This window comes from Oncorhynchus mykiss, chromosome 2 (genome assembly GCF_013265735.2).
Source record: "Oncorhynchus mykiss isolate Arlee chromosome 2, USDA_OmykA_1.1, whole genome shotgun sequence".
NCBI classification, from domain to species: Eukaryota; Metazoa; Chordata; class Actinopteri; order Salmoniformes; family Salmonidae; genus Oncorhynchus; species Oncorhynchus mykiss.
Genome location: NC_048566.1, coordinates 15,178,985 through 15,199,720, shown reverse-complemented (window position 1 = coordinate 15,199,720; position 20,736 = coordinate 15,178,985). Strand labels below are relative to the sequence as shown.

At 42.5% G+C, this 20,736-nt stretch overlaps 1 non-coding gene across 1 annotated transcript; it reads left to right on the top strand.

The window, feature by feature from the left end:
• Positions 1 to 6,374: 6,374 nt before the first annotated feature.
• On the top strand, positions 6,375 to 6,447 carry trnat-ugu. Its single transcript has one exon. It is a non-coding gene; the product is annotated as a tRNA-Thr (tRNA).
• Positions 6,448 to 20,736: the final 14,289 nt, after the last annotated feature.

The following is a 20,736-nucleotide window of genomic DNA, read 5'->3' as shown; positions in this document are numbered from 1 at the left end:
GACATTCAGCTGAAACTTTGCAAAGGGTGGGAGTTACCATTTGCCGATTCTGTCCTGGGCTACCCATCATGATTTAAAAAGTGCTGAAACTAGAGACCTAGCAGAGGTCATGTAATCCATGTTGAAAGAATAACAACATTAACTTGAACTTTTCCTTATATTAACTGTAACTCAGTAAAAACGTTTCAATTGTTGCGTGTTGCGTATATTTTTTTGTTCAGTATAGTAAATAATGGCTACTTCTGAGAAAGTATTAAAACTTCTGAAGGGCAGTATTCTGAATTTCTGCCTGACTGACGTGCCCAAAGTAAACTGCCTGTTACTCAGGACCAGAAGCTAGGAAATGCATATAATTGGTAGAATTTGATGGAAAACACTTTGAAGTTTCTAAACTGTTAAAATAATGTCTGTGAGTATAACAGAATTGATATGGCAGGCGAAAACCCAAGGAAAATCCATCCAGAAATAGTTGTATTTTTTGGCGCTAAGAGGCCTTTCCAATGCAAGTCTATGGGTCTGTATATAAAAATTCCTCCCAGATTGCAGTACCTATGGATTCCACTAGATGTCAACAGTCTTTATACAGGGTTTCAGGCTTGTTTGTTGAAATACGAACAAGTAATAGTAGTTTTTCCCAAGGAAGCTCAACAGGAAAAGTAGGCTTTTGGCGCGCATGAATGAGGGTGCGCTCTTCGTTATTTTCCTTTCCTATTGAACACCGTTCTTTCTGTCTGGAGGATTATCCTTTATTTACATCTTAGGGTACCTGAGGGTTGAAGAGAACATTGTTTGACTTGTATGAACACATCCTGTGGCTGACTGCACTAACATCGAATAGTCCCCGCGATATACAACTGTTCAGGGAAGTCAGGAACCAATACACACAGTCAGTCAGGAAAGCTAAAGCCAACTTCTTCAGGCAGAAGTTTGCATCCTGTAGCTCCAACACCAAAAAGTTCTGGGACACTGTGAAGTCCATGGAGAACAAGAGCACCTCCTCCCAGCTGCCCACTGCACTGAGGCTAGGTAACACGGTCACCACCGATAAATCCATGATTATCGAAAACTTCAACAAGCATTTCTCAACGGCTGGCCATGCCTTCCACCTGGCTACTCCAACCTCGGCCAACAGCTCCCCCCCTCCCCGCAGCTACTCGCCCAATTCTCTCCAGGTTCTCCTTTACCCAAATCCAGATAGCAGATGTTCTGAAAGAGCTGCAAAACCTGGACCCGTACAAATCAGCTGGGCTTGACAATCTGGACCCTCTATTCCTGAAACTATCCGCCGCCATTTTCGCAACCCCTATTACCAGCCTGTTCAACCTCTCTTTCATATCGTCTGAGATCCCCAAGGATTGGAAAGCTGCCGCAGTCATCCCCCTCTTCAAAGGGGGCGACACCCTGGACCCAAACTGTTACAGACCTATATCCATCCTGCCCTGCCTATCTAAGGTCTTCGAAAGCCAAGTCAACAAACAGGTCACTGACCATCTCGAATCCCACCGTACCTTCTCCGCTGTGCAATCTGGTTTCCGAGCCGGTCACGCTCAAGGTACTAAACGATATCATAACCGCCATCGATAAAAGACAGTACTGTGCAGCCGTCTTCATAGACCTTGCCAAGGCTTTCGACTCTGTCAATCACCGTATTCTTATCGGCAGACTCAGTAGCCTCGGTTTTTCAGATGACTGCCTTGCCTGGTTCACCAATTACTTTGCAGACAGAGTTCAGTGTGTCAAATCGGAGGGCATGCTGTCCGGTCCTCTGGCAGTCTCTATGGGGGTGCCACAGGGTTCAATTCTCGGGCCGACTCTTTTCTCTGTATATATCAATGATGTTTCTCATGCTGCGGGTGATTCCCTGATCCACCTCTACGCAGACGACACCATTCTATATACTTCCGGCCCGTCCTTGGACACTGTGCTATCTAACCTCCAAACGAGCTTCAATGCCATACAGCACTCCTTCCGTGGCCTCCAACTGCTCTTAAACGCTAGTAAAACCAAATGCATGCTTTTCAACCGTTCGCTGCCTGCACCCGCACGCCTGACCAGCATCACCACCCTGGATGGTTCCGACCTTGAATATGTGGACATCTATAAGTACCTAGGTGTCTGGCTAGACTCTAAACTCTCCTTCCAGACCCATATCAAACATCTCCAATCGAAAATCAAATCAAGAGTCGGCTTTCTATTCCGCAACAAAGCCTCCTTCACTCACGCCGCCAAACTTACCCTAGTAAAACTGACTATCCTACCGATCCTCGACTTCGGCGATGTCATCTACAAAATTGCTTCCAACACTCTACTCAGCAAACTGGATGCAGTTTATCACAGTGCCATCCGTTTTGTCACTAAAGCACCTTATACCAACCACCACTGCGACTTGTACGCTCTAGTCGGCTGGCCCTCGCTACATATTCGTCGCCAGACCCACTGGCTCCAGGTCATCTACAAGTCCATGCTAGGTAAAGCTCCGCCTTATCTCAGTTCACTGGTTACGATTGCAACACCCATCCGTAGCACGCGCTCCAGCAGGTGTATCTCACTGATCATCCCTAAAGCCAACACCTCATTTGGCCGCCTTTCGTTCCAGTTCTCTGCTGCCTGTGACTGGAACGAATTGCAAAAATCGCTGAAGTTGGAGACTTTTATCTCCCTCACCAACTTCAAACATCTGCTATCTGAGCAGCTAACCGATCGCTGCAGCTGTACATAGTCTATTGGTAAATAGCCCACCCATTTTCACCTACCTCATCCCCATGCTGTTTTTATTTATTTATTTTTCTGCTCTTTTGCACACCAATATCTCTACCTGTACATAACCATCTGATCATTTATCACTCCAGTGTTAATCTGCATAATTGTAATTATTCGCCTACCTTCTCATGCCTTTTGCACACAATGTATATATAGACTCCCCTTTTTTCTACTGTGTTATTGACTTGTTAATTGTTTACTCCATGTGTAACTCTGTGTTGTCTGTTCACACTGCTATGCCTTATCTTGGCAAGGTCGCAGTTGCAAATGAGAACTTGTTCTCAACTAGCCTACCTGGTTAAATAAAGGTGAAATAAAATGTAAAAAATAAAAAAAATGAACAAAGTTTACCGGTAGCTTTTTGGATTCCTTTGTATGCATGTTGAAGGAGTGGATTACTGAAATCAATGGCTCCAACTAAACTAACTTTTTTGGATATAAAGAAGGACTTTATCAAACAAAACGAACATTCATTGTGTAGCTGGGATCCTTGGGATTGCAAACAGAGGAAGATCTTCAAAGGTAAGTGATTTATTTAATCGCTCTTTGCAATTCTGTGAAGCCTGTGCTGGTTGAAAAAATATTTTGATGTGGGGCGCTGTCCTCAGATAATCACATGGTATGCTTCCGCCGTAAAGCCTTTTTGAAATCTGGCAACGCATTTGGATTAACAAGAAGTTAAACTTTTAAATGATATGAGACACTTCTACCTTCATGAATGTTTAATATTATGACTTTGTCAATTGAATTTGGCGCTCTCCAATTTCACCGGATGTTGTCGGAAGAGGGTATTACTGTCAAGAGGAGTGAAACAAAGTTGTCCACTGTCGACATATCTATTCATCATGGCCATCAAAATGTTAGCTATTAAAATCAGAACCAACAATAAAATCAAGGGGATATAAATCCGGGGCTTAAAAACAAAGGTGTCATTGTACGCTGAGGACTTATGCTTTCTTTTAAATCCACCATTTGGATCGCTGCAGAGGCTCATAGACAATCTAGATCATTTCTCTAACCTCTCTGGAATACAACTGAACTATGATAAGTGTACCCTTATAAAGTTGGATGGTTTTCAGAGATTGGTGGGAGGGGTTGAGGGTAGCTGAAGGGTGGGACTAAAATTAAAAATGTAAAAATATGACTAATGTAAAATATACTGTGTCCCTAATATGTTTATAGTATGCATAAGCTAGAAGTAGAAGTCTAAGTATTGATGTCCATTAATTTACTCAAATTAGGGGAGTCAGCAATGTTGCATAACACATATACCCACACAAGCCAACAGCAAATAATATTCCATCACATATGATATGGTAAGGGCTATAGTGTATAACACAGAACCTCACAATCCCCCTTTTTACACCCCTGTGGTTTGTAACCACACCATCCAATATACTAGGTTGCTGATAAACCCAGGAACTTTAAACCTTTATTTTGTGAATATATGAAGTGATGCACGTCCCTTTGTTGATTAACATATATATAAACTGGAGTTTTTGATTCCCCCTTTTGACACCCACAAGGGTGTCACTCATTATCCTTTATTTCACTGGTCCCAACATAGTAATATGTTAATAGCATTTCATGAAAATAAGAACAAGTTTATTATTTATTTATTTGTTTATTTTTACAGAAAACATAAAAGAAAAATCAACAAATAAAAATAAAATATGCTTTTGTCTTCCCCTTTTGACACCCACAAGGGTGTCACTTATCAAAAATAGGATAAAACTTTTTTGTTTATTGACATCTTAGATATAGGATAAAACTTTGGTCATGGAAAACAGAGTAAAGCAGAGCAAAGCATTATTATAAAACATCTGGTCCTCTTAGCTGCTCCTATCCTGTACCAGGTGGGCTCCTTGCCACCCAGGGACTCTAAACCTTCACATAAGAGAGGACAACTTATATCGTACATGTTATGTATTTAAGAAGTTATCATTCCACGACCTCACCCACAGCAAACTAGGGGTCATCCTCAGACAGCCCCATCTTTCTCCGGAAGTTAGATTCCGTATCTGCATCTCCTTCAGGAGCATCAAGCAAGGGCATCATACCTGAAGCCTGTACCACATATGTAACAGACTTCTTCAAACAAGGTATGATGCAAGCAGCACAACACATCAAGAACAAAAACACCAAAATTAGGGTCAGAAATCCAGTAACCACCAGTGATGCATACTCACCAAGCCACACTCCCATCCAAGACATCCAGCCAGACTCCTCCACCCCAGCCACGCCCTTCATTTCTGCCGAAAGCTTTTCCAACCCAACCAATGCTTTTGATATACTCCCATCAGGACTGGTATTGTTAGGTATAAATGTACAACATTGTTCACCAAACATTTTGTAAACCCCTCCTTGGCTGGCCAGGATCATATCTAAAGCCAACCTATTCTGCCTGGCGGTCCTGGTAGAAGCCTCCAATTGCTCAGCAATACCAGTAAGAGTTGTGTGGGTGTAATTAACAAAACGTTGTTGATTATAGTATATATAATTTATCCATGAGGTCTGTTTGCCATCCACAATAGCAGGGCCAAGAATTGGTAGTAGATGCCATAAACCATCATTCCTGTTTAGGGCCTAGAATTCCTAAGGAACACCTACTGGTAAACCTAGTAGGTTGAAATGTATATTATCTGTTTCCTCAGACCAAGGTGCATCACGCTTACATCTGGAGTACGGGTGAACATCATTAGGTGCTTTTCTAGTAGATCCCAGGAGCTGATTAGCTGTAACTTCAATAATGGTTAGTGGTATTATCAGACTGGCTGAAGCACACGTACCCTGACAGTTACCTCTAAGGACAGGTGTCAAATGCCTGTTTGGGCCACACATCCACCATACATCAGCAACACCCTTAGTTTGATTCAAGCCTTTCACTGGCCAGGTGGCATTAATGGTTATGTAATTACTACAATCTGCTGCAGGCAACCGCCCATAGTCAAAACCCCTACCTGTACCAGTGATGCAACTGTAGTTAACTCCATATGCCTTAACACCCCATGGAGCCTTTTGAGGAGGGACTTCCGGGAACACTAGAGACAGAGTCCTACAAAGGGTTGAGTTGGGTTTAACATGGTAAAAACTTTCCAGTATACACATCCATCCTTCCCCCTTTCCCAAGGCAAATGGTTGAGTAGCCAATACAGGCCTAGTATGGTTTTCAGAGATTGGAGGGAGGGGTTGATGGTAGCTGAAGGGTGGGACTAAAATTACAAATATAAAAATATGACTAATGTAAAATATACTGTGATGCAGACAGTTACATTGAAAGGACACACAATCTATCTGCAGTATTAAAGCTGATCTACCCCTAAAAATAACAAAATAGATGGTCATGAAGGAGAGGAGACAAGGAAAGGAGGAGAGGAGACTGTTAAAGGAGAATTCTGAAGAATGTTGACCACTAGACCAGACCTGCCTGTGGGTCACATAGACCTGGGAGAGTTTGTCATTAAATGTATAACAAATTATGACAAGGAATCTGCTTTTACTGTAGGAGCCAGACTGGGAAACCTGCATGTTTGGTTACTTAGGTGTGTCTCTTTTTTTAACTCTATGATGGGTGTGTTCTTTATAGCGTTCCAATTATTCATACGCAGCTGTATGGCTCCATAGCTCAGTGGTTAGAGCACTGGTCTTGTAAACCAGGGGTTGTGAATTCAATTCTCACTAGGGCCTTGATTTTGACTCTACCCTCTGTGACATTCATCTGAAACTTTGCTCAGGGTGGGAGTTACCATTTCTCTCGTTCTATACAGCAGAAACATCTAAATGTGACAATAAAGCCTGCAAAAATAATTCTCTGCTGAAGAGACATTGCCAAAAAGGATACAATTCTATGTTTGCCGATTCTGTCCTGGGCTGCCCATCATGATTTAAAAAGTGCTGAAACTAGAGACAGGAGTAGCAGAGGTCATGTAAACCAGTGATGCATGTTGAAAGAATAACAACATTAACTTGAACTTTTCCTTATATTAACTTTATGACAATAAATATGCACAATCGTTTGTCTCTACATTAACTAACATATATCTTTCAATTGTACATTTTTAGCCTGACTCGTTTTGATGTTATAATTACTTACATTTGCTTCCACCCTAATGTTTTGTCAGCCATTTTTGCTGAAGAAAGTCACCAGAGACAGGTGGCTCGCATCAAATTCGTCATTGGAACCACTCGATATGATTGGTCATATAAAAACCTTGGGACCCAAATGCATAATGAGTGCTCTAACTCCCCCTTGTGGTGGTCTGGAGTAATGAAGCCATGGCGCTGGGTACCTCTAAGTCCCGCGGTGTAAGCTCGCAACTTTTAAAGGAGGAACTATGGGGAGTGATAAGGGACATATAAGCCTAGGCAAACATACCACCTAACATGACTCCTACGTTTCGTGTCTGACTTACATGACATGATACCAACGCCTGACTAACGTCTGTGTGACGCCTGCATTGCGTGTTAATGAAAGTCACAATGTGCATAGTTTATATTGATATTAATTTAATCTCAACCATAAATGTTAGAAACGTACCATTTTTGCTGCGCAAGCAGACATTCCGACGTTGCCACCTTGAACTATAATGTAGTTTGTAGTATTTCCTGTTATTGCTGATGGCCTAAAAAAGATCATGCCCAATCTATAGATAATCCGTTTTTCCCTCAACACCTCATGGCATGGTATGTTATCTTATCTCGCAGTTTACAGATCTAAATGTTGTTTGCCAATCACAGACTGTGTTGTTACCAGTTCCACATCAGACAACCAATAAGAGTTGTGTCCATGGCGTTCAGAGGAGTTCATATGTGTCACGTTCGTTGAATGGAGGAGACCAAGGAGCAGCGTGATGTGAATACATTCTTCTATTTATTAATGAAGAACACTTAAACAAACTTTACAAAACAACAAAATGAACGTGAAGCTATATATAAATAAGTGCAGACACAGGAAACTAACCATAGACATACAGGAACAAAAACACATACATCACCCATGTCACACCCTGACCTAACTAAAATAATAAAGAAAACAAAGGGCACTAAGGTCAGGGCGTGAGGTTCCGGTCTGTAGACTGTCGCCGGACGCTCTGGGCTGGGTACTGTTGCCGGACGCTCTGGACTGGGTACTGTTGCCGGACACTCTGGACTGGGTACTGTTGCCGGACACTCTGGACTGGGTACTGTTGCCGGACGCTCTGGACTGGGTACTGTTGCCGGACACTCTGGACTGGGTACTGTTGCCGGACACTCTGGACTGGGTACTGTTGCTGGACGCTCTGGACTGGGTACTGTCGCCGGACGCTCTGGGCTGGGTACTGTTGCCGGACACTCTGGGCTGGGTACTGTTGCCGGACGCTCTGGGCTGGGTACTGTTGCCGGACACTCTGGACTGAGTACTGTTGCCGGAAGCTCTGGACTGAGTACTGTTGCCGGAAGCTCTGGACTGGGTACTGTTGCCGGACGCTCTGGACTGGCGAGGCGCACTGTAGGCCTGGTGCGTGGTGCCGGCACTGGTGGTACCGGGCTGGGGACATGCCCTTCATGGTGAGTGCGAGGAGCAGGAACAGGGAGTACTGGAACCTGGAGACGCACTGGAGGCCTGGTGCGTGGTACCGGCACTGGTGGTACCTGGGCTGGGGACACGCACCTCAGGGCGTGTGCGAGGAGCAGGAACAGGGAGTACTGGACCCTGGAGACGCACTGGAGACTTGGTGCGTGGTACCGGCACTGGTGGTACCGGGCTGAGGACACACACCTCAGGGCGAGAGCGGGGAGCAGGCACAGGACATACTGGGCTGTGGAGGCGTACTGGAGGTCTGGAGTGTAGAGCTGACACAACCCGTTCTGGCTGGATGTTTATACTTGCCCTGCAAATGCAGGGCACTGGCACAGGACGCACAGGGCTGTGCAGACTCACAGTACGCAGAGCCGGCGCAGGATATCCTGGTCCATGGAGGTATACTGGAGACCAGGAGCGCTGAGCCGGCACCCTCCTTCCTGGCTGGATGCCCATTCTGGAATAGAGCGCACCGGGCTAGAAATGCGCACTGGAGACACCGTGCGTTCCACTGCATAACATGGTGCCAGACCAGTAACACACTCCCCACGGTAAGCATGAGGAGTTGGCTTAGGTCTCCTACCTGACTCAGCCAATCTCCTCGTGTGCCCTCCCAAAAAAATCTTGGGGCTGCCTCTCGGGCTTCCGTGCTAGCCGTGTACCCTTATATCATCGCCGTTCCTCCATTCTCCTGTATCCCTCCTCGCACTGTTCCATTGAATCCCAGGCGGGCTCTGGCACTCTCCCTGGATCGATCGACCACCTCTCTATCTCCTCCCAGGTTGTTACCCACTCATCCTTCTGCCGGGTCCATTTTTTCACCAAGCACTGTTCCTCCCATTCACGCTGCTTGGTCCTTGTTTGGTGGGTTATTCTGTCACGTTTTTTGGATGGAGGAGACCAAGGCACAGCGTGATGTGAATACATTCTTCTATTTATTAACGAAGAACACTTAAACAAACTTTACAAAACAACAAAATGAACGTGAAGCTATATATAAATAAGTGCAGACACAGGCAACTAACCATAGACATACAGGAACAAAAACACATACATCACCCATGTCACACCCTGACCTAACTAAAATAATAAAGAAAACAATGAGTACTAAGGTGAGGGCTTGACAATATGTGCTATTTATTTTTTGTTTTTTACAAGAGGTAGAAGCGATTTTCGAGTCTCTGCCCCAGATAGTTTCATTAGAGACAATGAAAATAATGACCAAGATCTACTTGATCCAATTGAAGAGTAAGAAGGCTATATTTAAGTTGTGATATCGATAGGAAATATTTAGGCCTACTATGTTAAGGCAAATTTGGTTTGTTTAGAAATAATGTTGATTTTAGAGTGGTTTCTATCCAAATCTACCAATTATATGCATATCCTAGCTTCTGGGCCTGAGTAACAGGCAGTTAACTTTGGGCACGCTTTTCATCCTGAGGTGAAAATAGTGTCCCTACCCTAGTGAGGTTTTGGCAAATTTGGTTTATTTGGAAATAATGATTTTTTGTTGATAACGTATGGTCGAAAGCAAGTAGGCAATATTATTTACTGAGGAGTTCATATGTTTTCCCAGAGGGTTCGTGCTATCCAGGATCCTTGGGATGTCCCTATCTCTATCAAGTATAAATGTATAAAATGGTTAAGTTTAGTGTTAGTTTAGGGTTAGTTTAGTGTTAGTTAAGTGTTAGTTTAGTGTTAGTTTAGGGTTAGTTTAGTGTTAGTTTAGTGTTAGTTTAATGTTAGTTTAGGGTTAGTTTAGTGTTAGTTTAGGGTTCATGGTAAGGACGTTCCAAGGAATCCGGATAGTGTTAGTTTAGTGTTAGTTTAGGGTTAGTTTAGTGTTAGTTTAGGGTTCATGGTAAGGACGTTCCAAGGAATCCGGATAGTGTTAGTTTAGTGTTAGTGTAGGGTTCATGGTAAGGACGTTCCAAGGAATCTGGATAACAGTGACCATTCATAGAGAGAGAGAGACTGGCACGGTATTTGAGAGCTAGGCGGCAACACAGACATTCATTTGTTTGTTTGTTTTTTTACAAGTGGAAGAAGCGATTTTAGAGTGTCTGCCCCAGATAGTTTCCTTATTATGCCCCAGATAGTTTCCTTATTAGAGACAATTAAAGTAATTACCAAGATGTCCTTGATCCAATTGAGGAGTAAGTAGGCTGTATTTAAGTGGTGATATTGTTAGGAAATATTTAGGTCTACTGTGTTAAGGGAAATGTGGTTTATTTGAAAATAATATATTTTTGTTGATAACGTGTTGTCGAAAGCACGTAGGCTATATTATTTACTGTGTCGATAGCGGAGTAGGCTAGTGTACAATAACGTAATTTGATGTGCTAGTATTATTTATTTAAGGGAATAATTAAATAACTAATGTTCACTGAAGAAGGGAAACGAGGTACAACATGCTACTTCGATCGAAGACCTAAAATCAGGCCTGACAATCACGACGGTATCCTAATATAGTGTGGATACAGTAGTAGCCTATTCTACAACAATGTAGCTTCATGTGCTAGTATTATTTATCTAATTGATCAATTAAAATGTAAATGTGGATGGGTACGCTATTTCATTCAATGATTACGTTATTGTACAAGGTAGATACAGGAGTAGTCTATAGTCTACAATAATAATGTAATTGAATGTGCTATATTATCATATATTTCATTGATGAATATAATTGTAAATGGGGATGGGTAGGCTACTTCATTCAGTGAATACTAAATATATTGCAATCTCTCGGAGTATGTTAATGACGTCTTTCAGCTGTTGAACTATGGCAATGTCGAACTAATTTCAAAATCTCTTTCTTTTAGTCAAGATGTGATGAGCCAGAGCATCAATCAGCTTCACTGCAGGTGCTCAACCCACCACCCTCACTTGTTCTCCCTCCACAAGTAACCACATCCTCTTCTCCTGTTCAACTACTTTGCCACCACACTAAAAATGACTGTACATATATCCCTGTGCCCAACTCAGTGTAACATGATCCATCCAAGGCCTCAGTTGGATGCCTGAAATGTAAGCAAGATACTATAGTGTGTGTGTGTGTGTGTGTGTATGTGTGTGTGTGTGTGTGTGTGTGTGTGTGTGTGTGTGTGTGTGTGTGTGTGTGTGTGTGTGTGTGTGTGTGTGTGTATGTGTGTGTGGAGTTCTAAGTAAAGACTTGATAAGATGGCAAAGGAGATAGTGATGAGAGTGAGAGCATAGAGTATGAAAATAAAGACCCCTGGGATCTAAAATGAGTGTGGGGTGCCTCTTGTGTCTCCTTTTTGTCTGTTTGGGGATACTACAGTCACCCCTGGTGGAGGTTCTTGGAACACTGCAATTTAAGTCTGAGCAGAGGTTGACGAAAACCTTCAAAGGTGGTGGTGCTATGTTGCATGTTATCTTGAATACCAGGCAGATGTTAGAGGACGGAATCAAATGGTGTGAACTTAACAGGCTAAACTTGATGAGTACACTCTTGGAGAAAGGGGTTCCAAGAAAAGGGTTCCCTTATAGGGACTGCGGAAAAATCCTGTTTGTTTGCAGATAGTACCTTTTTATCTGAGTGTAGGCCTATATTGCAGTCGTGGTTCGTGGATATATATGAAAAATAAAATTAATTGGTGGTGGTGAGATAATCAGAAATACTATGAAACATCCCCGCTTTTAGCACATATTTGCAAGCAGGCAAAGTAACCTATGTGTGCTGAGGCATGTGTGATCACTCAACATTGACAGGACCAACAAACAAAAAAACATGCTTGGGACTCCTGAGTGGCGCAGTGGTATCTCAGTGTAAGAGGCATCACTACTGACCCCTCATTTCCAGGCTGTATCACAACCAGCTGTGATTGGGAGTACCATAGGGCAGCGCACAATTGGCCTAGCGTCATCCGGGTTAGAGTTTGGCCTGGGTAGGTCGTCATTGAAAAATAAGAATTTGTTCTTAACTGACTTGCCTAGTTAAATTAAGGTTCAATAAAATATAAAAAAACATGCGGACAAAATATGTCTAACTTGCACATCATGACTCCCCTCCATCTGTTTTGTACAATGCTGCTACTCGCTATTTATTATCTATGCATTGTCACTTCACCCCTACAAATGACTTCAACCTGTACCCCCGCACACTGACTCAGTACCGGTACCCCCTGTATATAGCCTCGTTATTGTTATGTTATTGTGATACTTTTTATTATTTTTTATTTCATTTTTTACTTTATTTAATAAATATTCTCTTAAACTATTCTTGAACTGTTCTGTTGGTTAAGGGCTTGTAAGTAAGCATTTCACGGTAAGGTCTACACTTGTATTCTGCGCATGTGACAAAGTTAGATTTGAAATAGCTAATTCTGGCTACCAATGTTCTAGTGTTCATTTATAGAGACAAGCAGATCAGAAATGTCAAGGTCGTACTCAAGCATATGCCATGTGTATGTGACACACATATGTATGGTCATATTTTGTTTTTTTTAAAATTTTGTTTATTTTGCCTCCCAGGTATTTGTATTTAATGTATGTATATCATTTCTGCCGGTAGGGGAGCTGTGACGTCAATAAGTGAGTTGGGGAGATATTTACCATTTCTTCTTCATTATGGAAAATGACTAGTTCTGAAAACGAACGTTTCTCAGTCTCATAATTTTACCCTTTTATTTCAAGTATGTAATGTGCAAAAATGCAATATGACTCAAAATATTGAGGTAACGTGGTTATTTACATAGTCCATGAGTTTGGTGACGTTTGAAGGTAATTTTAACTGAGTGAAAAATTGGTTGGTATTCCCCCATTGTAAGTAAATTAAAGGAGTTAGGCTAGGTTGCTAATGGTTTACATGACGTCCAAACTTTCTGTACTTTTTTTTTCAACGTTATGGATACAATTTTATTTTCTATGAACAAAGGCTCAGTTTACTTGAGGTAATATATGTAAATATGTGATGACACGATAAAATGTGTTAGTGTTAATATTTGTACGAAAATAGCGTTTTAACAGTTCGGTAGCTTGATGCTAGCCAAATTTAGCTTGGCTAAGCGCCATAGTAGTTAGCTCTAGCCTAGTTAGTTTTAGTCAATGTCAGTTAAATGTAATGGTTGTAGTATTGTTTCGCATAGACATCCAGTAATTTAGAGGGGAGGGGGGTTCGAAATTGACGCCGAAAGGACAGTGAGTTATATAATGTGAATGTGTAGATGTATGGTGACTCCGGGCTGGGGACACGCACCTCATGGCAAGTGCGGGGAGGAATTAATGGACCAACGGGACTGCCATGGGCAAGTCCCTTGACGGGTACCAGGAATGGTGGAAGGACAATCTGAAGGTAATTATCTTTGCACACAACACAGCAGTGTCCATGCCTCCAGAGTATTCACTAAATCATCTGCTGTATGGAGGGGAGCCACAGCAGTTAACTGACGTAAACAATGAAATTGTATATAACATTATTGCATATACTGTAGTATATATTTTTTTATTTACTTCGTGTTTTTCTTTTGCTGTTTTTGTATATTGTACTTTGAGGTCACTAATACTCCACCTGATGTGGTGGAAGTAGTCGAACCAGATCAGAATGCCTTCGAAGATCCCCTTCAGGCACGGACTGAGAAGGATGTGGAGGTTTTTGACCAGGTAAAAATTATTGTCCACTGTTCATTTATTTTCTGGCCTTCCAAGAGATATAATATGTGATAATATGAAATATAATTGCATTTATTTATATCAATCAAGGTGAGACTGAACATGGACAGGGCACATGAGAAGGAGAGCCACCTGAGAAGAATCAAGGGGACCAAGTGTTTTGACATCTGGGTGAATGACATGGAAGAAGGATGAAAGGAAGGCGAGACCCAGGAAAGCTTGCTGCTCTTGTAACCGATGTGAAATGGCTAGCTAGTTAGCGGTGGTGCGCACTAATAGCGTTTCAATCGGTGACGTCACTCGCTCTGAGACCTTGAAGTAATGGTTCCCCTTGCTCAGCAAGGGCCGTGGCTTTTGTGGAGCGATGGGTAATGATGCTTTGTGGGTGTCAGTTGTCTATGTGTGCAGAGGGTCCCTGGTTCGAGCCCGGGTAGGGGCAAGGGGACGGACCAAAGTTAAACTGTTACATTGATGCTGTTGACCCGGATCACTGGTTGCTGAGGAAAAGGAGGAGGTCAAAAGGGGGATGAGTGATGTGAAATGGCTAGCTAGTTAGCGGTAGTGCGTGCTAATAGCATTTAAATCGGTGACATCCCTCGCTCTTGAGACCTTGAAGTAGTTGTTCCCCTTGCTCTGCAAGTGCCGTGGCCTGGTGCGTGTCAGTTGTTGATGTGTGCAGAGGGTCCCTGGTTCGAGCCCAGGTAGGGGTGAGGAGAGGAACGGTAGCTATACTGTTACACTCTTTTGCTCCTAGCTGGGGTCAACATCCGTTAAGGTGAAATATAAAAATCTCAGATGAAAACTATTTGCATTTGCAGCCTCGTGGTGGGCGGAATTACCATGCTGTCAGCAGTACCAACACTGGCCCAGGGTTTCTCCAAATAGTCAATCTCAAGGCTAACCACTGGGTCACATTAAGTAACCGCCACTTCCAGGTTGGTACTGTTAAGGTGTATGCCTCCAGTTGTCATGACACCACCCTGGAGTTTCTCTCACAACTCATCTCTATATTTTCTAGGGACCATCCTTTACCAGCCCCACTGACATAAAAAATGAGACAGGTATCCTTTATTTTCTGTCTGCCATTAACATTATTACATGTCTAATCAAACATTTTAAATTAAATAATTCAATAACTGTATTTTTACATAGCTGATAAACAAGCAAACACAGGTTAAATGATTATGTCTGTCTCCTACCCTGTTCCCTTTACTCTGCTCCTGTTCTCCAGGACCTAGGGGTACTGGGGTCCTAACACCCAGATATGGATCCACCTGATGTCCTCCATTACCAACCACCCTACAACTTTTCATTACATCAGCTACTGTTAATGTCATGTTGTCATTATCTGCTAAGAAAGAGCAAGAACACTATCATACTGGGTACACAATGTGAGCTGCACAGATTAGCTAAAAACATTATCACTGCAAACACTCAGAACAAAGAGGGGAGCAGTTCCTGGACTTTGCAGTTTCCCTCTTCAAGTCCACTACCTGTTGAAAAACAAGTGGCAGGCAGAACCTCCCATCCACACAATACCCACCTCCTCTCTATTCCACACACCAGAATTCTGTATTTTAGTCTATGATTGCCATGTGAGTGTACAAAAAATCTGAAAGTAAATTGACCAAAATTGTACCAAAAATATATAAATGGTTATGTATTTAAGTCTAAAATATTTATAGATTGGTTTTCACAGCTGTTTCATAAGGTGTTCGTTATTGTAAATTCTAACGTATCCCTTGATGGTATTTGTATCATAAGACATACAATAGACATACTCAACCACAAGGGTGTACTAATTAGCTATAATGTTTTTTAAATCATACATTTTTTTCACCTTTATTTAACTAGGTAGGCTAGTTGAGAACAGGTTCTCATTTACAACTGCGACCTGGGCAAGGTAAAGCAAGCTGTTACGACTTCCGCCGAAGTCGGCTCCTCTCCTTGTTCGTTCGCCGATCGACGTCACCGCCTTTCTAGCCATCGCCGCTCAATTTTTCATATCCATTTGTCTTGTCTTGTTCCATTGTATTTAACCCTCTGTTTTCCATCATGTTTTATTGTGTAATTCTGTCATCAGGTGTATAGGCGAAGTCATGTGCAGAAGAGTAGAGTGATGTAAACAGGCGCACTTTTATTTTAGTTCGAAAAATGAGAGCAGCTACATAAATCAAACGCGCTCAAAACACAGAACATAACAAAAGTAAAGCGCGTAAAAAAACACAATAACATGAAACAATTACACACAAAACATGATGGGAAACAGAGGGTTAAATACAAGTAGATTGATTGGGGAAATGACAACCAGGTGTGTATGGAAACAATACAAGCCAAATGGATATATGAATAATGGAGCGGCGATGCCGAACAAGGAGAGGAGCCGACTTCGGCGGAAGTCGTGACAAGCAGTGTGACTCAGACAACAACACAGAGTTACACATGGAATAAACAAGTCAATGACACAGTAGGGGGGAAAAAGTCTATATACAGTGTGTGCAAAAGGCATAAGGAGGTAGGCAATAAATAGGCCATAGGAGCGAATAATTACAATTTAGCAGATGAACACTGGAGTGATAAATGAGCAGATTATGATGTGCAAGTAGAGATACTGGTGTGCAAAATAGCAGAAAAGTACATTAAAAAACGTATGGGGATGAGGTAGGTATATTGAGTGGGCTATTTACAGATGGATTATGCACAGCTGCTCAGACAGCAGATTGTTTAAAGTTGGTGAGGGAAATAAAAGTCTCCAACTTCAGCTATTTTTGCTATTCGTTCCAGTCACTGGCAGCAGAGAGCTGGAAGGAAAGGTGGCCAAATGAGGTGTTGGCTTTGGGGATGACCAGTGAGATATACAGTGGGGAGAACAAGTATTTGATACACTGCCGATTTTGGAGGTTTTCCTACTTACAAAGCATGTAGAGGTCTTTCATTTTTATCATAGGTACACTTCAACTGTGAGAAACGAAATCTAAAATGAAAATCACATTGTATGATTTTTAAGTAATTCATTTGCATTTTATTGCATGACATAAATATTTGATACATCAGAAAAGCAGAACTTAATATTTGGTACAGAAACCTTTGTTTGCAATTACAGAGATCATACGTTTCCTGTAGTTCTTGACCAGGTTTGCACACACTGCAGCAGGGATTTTGGCCCACTCCTCCATACAGACCTTCTCCAGATCCTTCAGGTTTCGAGGCTGTCGCTGGGCAATACAGACTTTCAGCTCCCTCCAAAGATTTTCTATTGGGTTCAGGTCTGGACACTGGCTAGGCCACTCCAGGACTTTGAGATGCTTCTTACGGAGACACTCCTTAGTTGCCCTGTCTGTGTGTTTTGGGTTGTTGTCATGCTGGAAGACCCAGCCACGACCCATCTTCAATGCTCTTACTGAGGGAAGGAGGTTGTTGGCCAAGATCTTGCGATACATGGCCCCATCCTCCCCTCAATACGGTGCAGTCGTCCTGTCCCCTTTGCAGAAAAGCATCCCCAAAGAATGATGTTTCCACCTCCATGCTTCACGGTTGGGATGGTGTTCTTGGGTTTGTACTCATCCTTCTTCTTCCTCCAAACACGGCGAGTGGAGTTTAGACCAAAAAGCTCTATTTTTGTATCATCAGACCACATGACCTTCTCCCATTCCTCCTCTGGATCATCCAGATGGTCATTGACAAACTTCAGACTGGCCTGGACATACGCTGGCTTGAGCAGGGGGACCTTGTGTGCGCTGCAGGATTTTAATCCATGACAGCGTAGTGTGTTACTAATGGTTTTCTTTGAGACTGTGTCCCAGCTCTCTTCAGGTCATTGACCAGGTCTTGTTGTGTAGTTCTGGGCTGATCCCTCACCTTCCTCATGATCATTGATGCCCCACAAGGTGAGATCTTGCATGGAGCCCCAAACTGAGGGTGATTGACCGTCATCTTGAACTTCTTCCATTTTCTAATAATTGCGCCCAGTTGTTGCCTTCTCACCAAGCTGCTTGCCTATTGTCCTGTAGCCCATCCCAGCCTTGTGCAGGTCTACAGTTTTATCCCTGATGTCCTTACACAGCTCTCTGGTCTTGGCCATTGTGGAGAGGTTGGAGTCAGTTTGATTGAGTGTGTGGACAGGTGTCTTTTATACAGGTAACGAGTTCAAACAGGTGCAGTTAATACAGGTAATGAGTGGAGAACAGGAGGGCTTCTTAATGGAAAACTAACAGGTCTGTGAGAGCCGGAATTCTTACTGGTTGGTAGGTGATTATAATACAAATTAATTACTTAAAAATCATACAATGTGATTTTCTGGATTTTTGTTTTAGATTCTGTCTCTCACAGTTGAAGTGTACCCATGTTACATACCTCTGTTACAGACATGCTTTGTAAGTAGGAAAACCTGCAAAATCTGCAGTGTATCAAATACTTGTTCTCCCCACTGTACCTGCTGGAACATGTGCTACGGGTGGGTGTTGTTATCGTGACCAGTGAGCTGAGATAAGGTGGAGCATTACCTAGCATAGACTTATAGATGATCTGGAGCCAGTGGGTCTGGCGACGAATATGTAGCGAGGGCCAGTCGACGAGAGCATACAGGTTGCAGTGGTGGGTGGAATAAGGTGATTTGGTATGGCACTGTGATAGACTGCATCCAGTTTGCTGAGTAGAGTATTGGAGGCTATTTAGTAGATGACATAGCCAAAGTCGAGGATCGGTAGGATAGTCAGTTTTACTAGGGTAAGTTTGGCGGGGTGAGTGAAGGAGGCTTTGTTGCAAAATAGAAAGTCGATTCTAGATTTGATTTTGGATTGGAGATGTTTAATATGAGCCTGGAAGGAGAGTTTACAGTCTAGCCAGACACCTAGGTATTTGTAGTTGTCCACAAATTATAGGTCAGAACCGTCCAGGTTGGTGATGCTAGTCGGGCGGGCAGGTGCGGGCAGCGAACGGTTGAAAAGCGTGTAAATAAAAAGTGTAAATAAGGGAATGCCTGTTTAAAATGAAAACATGACAGCCAGACAAGCCAGTGTATGAATCAAATGTATTTGCATATGAATGGAGTGGAAATTAGCTCACTTTGTGATCTGTAAGGTAAGTAACATTAATGTGTGTATAGGTCATGGTAATGATATTATGTTTACACTGATGCCTGTTTATTCATAAAAAGCAGAAGATGGTAAATAACATTAATCGCAATGGTTAGCCTATGCAAATTATTAGGAATAAATTTAGCCTAATTGGTAATAAATATGACGTGGGGGAAAAAAATCGGGATCCTATTCATGCTTTTGTTTGTCAATTCCAGATTAAATATAGGTCTTCACGTGTATCAAATCTATAGGCAATTGTTGGCCAAATCAATGACAGACAGCTTAAATGTTCAGGCTTCATCATGATCTGTGATCAAAACAGGCTGGGGTGTTTTCGGTTCCGTTTAGTCTAAGAATATGAGTAAGAACGCAATTGCACTGAAATGAATAGCCTGATTCAATGGGATTCTCCTGAATAATATATGTATTTATTTGTTAAACTGTTTGGTCGATGCGTAGGCCCACACCAATTCTAACTTTTTGGTATTTTGCGTTAGGCATAGCTCTAAATTGCAAAGCATTTAATAAACCAACCACATTTTCCTGTGATGTTTAGGCTGCGCAAGACCTTCGATAGGCTAGTAGACTATGCTGAAATAATTGTGGAGTTAATCATTGTTATAGCCTAGTTCGCTTTATATAATATGGACCATTGTTTTTCCTCAACCTAAGCAAACAAGTGGTAGCATATGCTTTTTGCACGTCTCTATAACAAGGCCTATATCCTCACATACCCCCTGTCATGACGTTGCCCTTCTTGGGTACAGCAAGCCCCATCCCCCTCTCCCTGCCTCCTTCAAGTAGGCTGCTGTGGTCAGAGAGGTCGTAAATTCCCAGGGAAGACCCTGCCTCATGGCCACACAGTATAGAGACAGAGTGAAGTGTCATAGAGAACAAAGGAATTTCTTCCACCTCACAGAACTTGAGGTTCGAACAACATTTATGTTCCGGAGAAGGTATAAAAGATCGGTGAATAATTCAGCTACGAACTGGTCCGTTTGTTACAACTTGGAAAAACTCATGGGATACGGTGCGGCCACATTACCATAACACTGTTTATATAATAGCCTCAGATATGAGGTTTACATCTAATTGTTGTATAAGATGAATGAGTGAGGATGACACTGTTTGTAAAATTGTGTAATGTGATTTTGGACTGTTTAATGAAGGAAACTCCAATTCCCTTTTGAGTTTAACTAAATCAGAGGACCGCCCATGAGCCCAGTTAGGGTCAGGCATCCTGGGACAGGCCCTTTTCTGCAACTCCTGAATAAAACCCCAACTTTGAGAAATTCTCAACAGACCATGTTTTTCTCCATTACGAGAGGACAAAGGTTGCAGATCATTTCTGAATCTTTTAACCATACCACGTGGTTAAACTATTAGACTATCTGTCATGTACTGTCATGTTGTGTCTTGTCTCTGTCCTTTCCCTTCACCCTGTCTCCCTCTGCTGGTCGTTGTTAGGTTACCTTTTCTCCCCATCTTTCCCCCAGCTGTGCCTTGTCTCCTCCTAACCACCTCGTTACCCCTTTTCCCACCTGTTCCCTTTTTCCCTCTGATTAGGTCCCTATATCTCTCTCTGTTTCTGCTCCTGTCCTTGTCGGATTCTTGTTTGTTGTGTTTCATGCCTGAGCCAGACTATCGTCATGTTTGCTGTAACCTTGTCCTGTCCTGTCGGAATCTGCCGGTCTATCTGAGCCTACC